The sequence below is a fragment of the Leopardus geoffroyi genome, chromosome B3, assembly GCF_018350155.1.
Source record: "Leopardus geoffroyi isolate Oge1 chromosome B3, O.geoffroyi_Oge1_pat1.0, whole genome shotgun sequence".
Taxonomy (NCBI): Eukaryota; Metazoa; Chordata; class Mammalia; order Carnivora; family Felidae; genus Leopardus; species Leopardus geoffroyi.
In genome coordinates this window covers 96,686,530-96,692,510 of record NC_059337.1, presented here as the reverse complement: position 1 = coordinate 96,692,510, position 5,981 = coordinate 96,686,530, and positions in this window count along the sequence as shown.

The following is a 5,981-nucleotide window of genomic DNA, read 5'->3' as shown; positions in this document are numbered from 1 at the left end:
GTTACAAAGGGCACAACCTTTGGCTACAGATTATTAAAGGAGATGCTTTAATTTTTGCACCTAAATCTTAGGAGATTTTCTTATCATCTTTTGTTCCAGTAGACAAAAGCACAGCATTTCCTGAATGTATAGTCCTTTCCGGTGTCCTAGGTTTACAATGGTCTCACTTTTCACTCCCCACCTTATGTCTGTTTCTCAAGTATCCTTTAAAGCTCAAGGCTCTAGGTTCTTAAAACTGACAACATCAGGAAATCAGTATTTCAGGATCTACTTGCCCTTTTATTTTTCTATATCCTCTTATTTTTGATTCCTGGCCATTTAGAAAATGTGTGATTATTATTTAGAACAAAAAAGCTAGGTTTGAATTCATTTCAGGACACCTATTTCACAGTAATATTAGAAATGGACATTAATATCTTTCCATTACATTTAATTTCCCTATTTAGATAAAGTATAACTAATTCTGAACAAAGCATTTAATAATATCTATTTTGCATATAAGGAGAAATGTCAGAGACATTATAATGGAAACAACATTTGCATATTCCAACTCAAGGTACTAATAAATTGTGCATATCCATGTGGATATATAAAAAATATTTACTTTTCTTTTTATAGTTGACATAATTTGCAAGACAATCTTTGATTTTCATTTTATGAAGAATGATAAAATGAAATTTATAGAAGGGCCAAGGAAAGTGTTTTGTGAGTCCCAATATTTTTCAAATGCTTCCAAATTTAGAGTACATGTACATAGATGAGGAATTGTATTCTTTTTATTTATTAAATTATTCAAGAAATATTTCAGGAGCATCCACATATTTCTAAGTCCTGGGCTTATAGTGGTGAGGAATAAACTTATACAATTTATAGATCTCATAGTATGAATAAAATGTTTATGTAGAGTTGAAATCTTATAGGAGTTAATATTTTATACCTTACATTCATTCTGAGGAAACTTCTCAAATGATATATTTTTTTTGAAAAGACAAATATAACCAACATAAAATAATAGCTTAGTTTCTATTTAGATGATAAGAAAAATGTTTTAAATAAAAATTTTAAATAAAAAATTTTCATTATCATTAATAAACATTTTAATGACTGAAGAAATTTTAGTTATCCAATTATTAAAAATATCTTTTTGAGAGGTGCCTGGTGGCTCAGTTGGTTAAGTGTCTGACTTCGGCTCAGGTCATGATGTCACAGTTTGTGAGTTCAAGCCCTGCATAGGGCTCTCTGCTGACAGCTCAGAGCCTGGAACCTCCTTGGGATTCTGTGTCTCCCTCTCTCTCAGCCCTCCCCCATTCACACTTTGTCTCTCTCTCTCTCTCAAAAATAAATAAATATTAAAAAAAATCTTTTTGAAAAATTTTATTAACTGGTAATTCATGGAATATATCAAAGAATATACTATTTAACATGTCTTATTTAAGATTTGCTGTCCTAACTTGTTAATAAATCAATTATTGCATCATATCAATGATAATTTGATATAAAACCAATCTGGAATTCATGCAGCAGAAGTCTGAAAATAGTCAACTAAATGAGACCCCACAGATACTAGACTTAGATTTTCTTGCCTTTCTCCGAGAAGGTGTTAGTATGTAAAGTTTTTACTTATATCTTCAAAATGGTTTATACTTTGGGAACCGGCAAACAAAAAAACCCACACAATTACTGTGCTGTTAATTTAATTATTAATTACACCCTACTACTTTTTAACTGTAAGATCAACTCCAAGCAGTTAAAAAGGTTTAATTAAATAATTTAATTTCAGTGCCACCATCCCATAAATAATTTCATAGTTTCCAAAAGCATAAATTAAAAAAAATAATTATAAGAAATATCTCTTCAGCAGTAAGATGCTGTAAATTAAAATGCAATAAATTATTGGAAAACTTATAGGGGTAGTGTCATAACAGTCTCACTATAGCATCCCAGCCATATTAATTTGAACACTTTCAGAAACACTAACTTTAGATTTTGTTGTGAATACTAATGTTATACCTACTGACATTCACCCTTTGCTATTTGAGTGGAATTGGAGTTTTTCTAGGCATATCACTATTGAGGTTTAATAAAAGATCATATATAATTTTATCCCTACCCTAGATACCAGGCATATTTATTTTTGTTTAAGTAATGATTAAGTTAGATTTTGGTTTCTTTTACTTTTTATCCAGTCTTTTTTTTCTCTTGTGAAATGTTACTGTGCCTGCCCACACTTCACATTTCATGAGAGCTACAGCACGGTTATATTGAACTCTCTTTAAGAGAATGTACTACACAATTGTTTACTTCACAATGTAAAGCATGAAACCATGTAAGATGAATGGAGTAATAAAAGATATCTTAAATTTTTCGTGTGTCATATATTTTACATCTAACGATAGGCAGTTTAGTTATCCTCAAGCAGAACATTTGTGTTGCAAATTATTTAACAATAAAAATGCATCTTAGTTCTTTACCTACTTTACATTGAAAAAATGTGAAAATTTCGGAAAGCACAGAAAACAAACATACTCAAAAATTACAATTTACCTCGACACAGCTTTGAGGTGAGGTGCTGTGAGGTGTCAGCTGAGTTTTCTAATCTGGAGGGATTGCTTCCCGTTGCCTTCAGAGTAATACAAACTACAGCCTTCCTACTCAGCACACACTTGAAATTCTATTCACATGTATTTCTCTCCTTTTCATGTTAGCCATTTGTTCTAGACATTTGTATTTGATGGCATGCTGGCCTGAAGCAGGTACGTTTTCAAGATGCAACCACAAAGAGATTGACACCAACTTGCTAAAACTACAAACCCAATTATTTAAATGAGCGTTCTGTGTCTTTTTCTATCTCCAATATAGCAAAATAATAAAATAATCTTTACATAGGAACTTTAGAGAAAATCAGCTACGTAAATCAAGAGAGTTTGTAGTTTCAAGGCAGGGCCGATCTTCTCCTATGTCAGCTCTTAACTACTGAAATGATTTTCTATGGATTGGCGCAAAGCTCGTGTCCCCAGTCCCTGAGGGTACCTTATACTATATGCTCACTATCACTCCTTCCTAAAGACTTTGAGGACCATGCTACTATCCAGGGGGAATTTCTAAGACACCAAAAGCTATCCAGGACCTTAGTCTAGTATCTGTTCTGATTGGTTGGTGCTTTCTTTACATAATTGTTAAATATGCTGAGTATCCTCCCTGGTTGTAAGAGATATAGTCCTACTAGAAGACAAATACTACACAGCTCTTTAAAGTGTGACAACGAGCATATACCAAAAGTTAGGTAAATAAACCCAGAAATGTATTATTTGCCGATTCAGATGCTCTTTGTATAGTGAAATATTTGAGGTGAAATAGGGAAAACATTGAACAAATTTTCTGGGTCAGAGCCAATCGAAGATGCTTTTCATCTTCCATAATTCCTAATTCAGTATTAGGTAAATCGAGCAATTAAGGTGATGTGAAGCGCCTAGGGAACTAATTAGCCTAGTTGTTTCCCAAAACCTAAATGGTACTCTGGAAGGAATGATGCCCACCACCCTGACACAGGGAATTCTTCCACTTCCATATATGAGCAAGCCAGTCTACGAGTTGTCATTCCAAATAAGTTAAAATGTAGACCATGAACTAATAATCATTATATGGGGTTCTTTAGACATCTGTCCCAGGCATGGAAAGGTAGAGCATGCACAGCAGAAGACAATTAGTGATTTGAGACAATTAGAGTGAAGGGGAAGGAGCACTTAACAGGATTATTACTCTTGGGTCTCTGAAAACGACTTCCTTGATAAAATGGGAATGCTAATGCTACTTCCAAGAACTGCTTATGAAGATTGAGTATGATAACACATGTAACACACCCAGCTTAGTGCCTGGCACATTTTAAGAACTCAAAAAGTGATATTTTTTTTTAATTTATTTGGGGGTGGGGGGGAGAGAGAGAGGGAGAGAGAGAATCCCAAGCAAGCTCCACACTTAGCACAAAGCCTAAGGTGAGGTTCAGTCTCATGATGTGAGATCATGACCTGAGCCCAAATCAAGAGTCAGCTGCTTAACTGACTGAGCCACCCAGGCATCTCAAAAAGTGATATTACTGTTATTATGTATTTTATTAATGATTATAAGCAATACTACTTTCCTTGCCACTGGAGGATTTCCATATTTTCTCCTTCTGCTTATTATGACTTTTAAAATGTCAAGAAGAAAATATCAAAGAAAGATAAAATGGAGAGAGTGAGTGGTTAAAGAGTAAAGGGGCATTTATCTATGTGAAGACAGTGGTATTCATATGATTTACTTGTCAAAATAACTTTCTATCTTTTCTTACCATGAGTTTCCATAAGTGACAGTTTATGGAATGATCTGTCCACTTCCTCTGCTTGCCTCTCTCTACTTCATTTTGGTGGTTCTTCCTACATCACCACCAAGAAATATTCAAAATATTATTTAGGATCATTGTTCCTTGTTATTGTAGGCAATTTGTGGTAGAAACATACATAAGCAATAGAAACACATGCCTGTTGTATATCAAATATCAAGCCAGCTACATATTTTTCATCTTTACCAATATTTCAGCTTGTCTCTCAAAATGTTAGGTTCAGTGGATAAAGTGATCTCATTGCTTTAATTGCTAGAATTTCCTTTAGCCTTATAGTACACCCTGTTCTCATCAGGCAAAAACTGCCTAGTAATGCAATGAAAACTACTCATTCTGATCTGAAGTATCTCATAGAATGAACACAATAATTGTATGCATAATTTAATTTTATTTATAGAAATTATTATTTTGTATTTTTATTTTTATACTGTGTAAACTTCCCAAATGATACATTTCTTAGAATGTCTTCTGTATTGGTGAGTATTCCACATGCGCTTGAGAAGAATACATATTCTGCTATTTTTGATAAGTACCTTTTAAAATATATTTTAAAATATTTTGTTTTCTCTAAGAGTTCTAAGAATATATAATAGTAGTGTTTGCTCAATTTTACTGATCATTTTTAGCATATTATAAAAAACACCTTTTTATGGGATCTAGTGAGGTATGAGATTTATTAGACTTAATTAACTGTCCTATATTATAGAGATAAAACTTACTTAATTGAAATTCCTTGTTAGACAGCATAGTTTGGGAGTTCCCATTTATATTTTTCTCTATCTCCTTAACTGTGATTTGTCTTTTATGATTTTCTTTTTGTGTTCTAATTTTTAAGTATAAAAGATATGCTACTTTCACCAAATGAATTTAGTTGATTGCATCTTCTATGCTTCAGAATAGGTTATACAAAATGACGATTAGCTATTTCATAAAAGCTTCAAATAACTCTCCTAAAATTATTTGGTTCCAGAAACTTCGTGGGTGTAATTCACCTGTATCACATTTTGGTCTTTCATCCATTTTGAATTTATTTTTGTGTATAGTGTAAGAAAGTGGTCCAGTTTCATTCTTCTGCATGTTACTGTCCAATTTCCCCAACACCATTTGGTGAAGAGACTGTCTTTTTTTGCCATTGGATATTCTTTCTTGCTCTGCCAAAGATTAGTTGATCATATATTTGTGGGTCCCTTTCTGGGTTCTCTATTCTGTCCATTGATCGATGAGTCTGTTTTTGTACCACTACCTTACTGTTTTGATGATTACAGTTTTGTAATACAACTTGAAGTCTGGTATTGTAATGCCTCTCACTTTTGTTTTCTTTTTCAACATGACTTTGGCTATTTGGGGTCTTTTCTGGTTCCATACAAATTTTAGAATTGTTTGTTCTAAATATCTGGAAAATACTGGTGTTATTTTGATAGAGATTGCACTGAATGTGTAGTTTGCTTTGGGCAGTATAGACATTTTAATAATGTTTTTTCTTCCAATCCATGAGCATGGAATGTTTTTTCATTTCTTTGTGTTTTCAATTTCTTTCATAAGTGTTCTATAGTTTTCAGAGCACAGATCTTTTACCTCTTTGATTAGGTTTACTCCTAGGTAT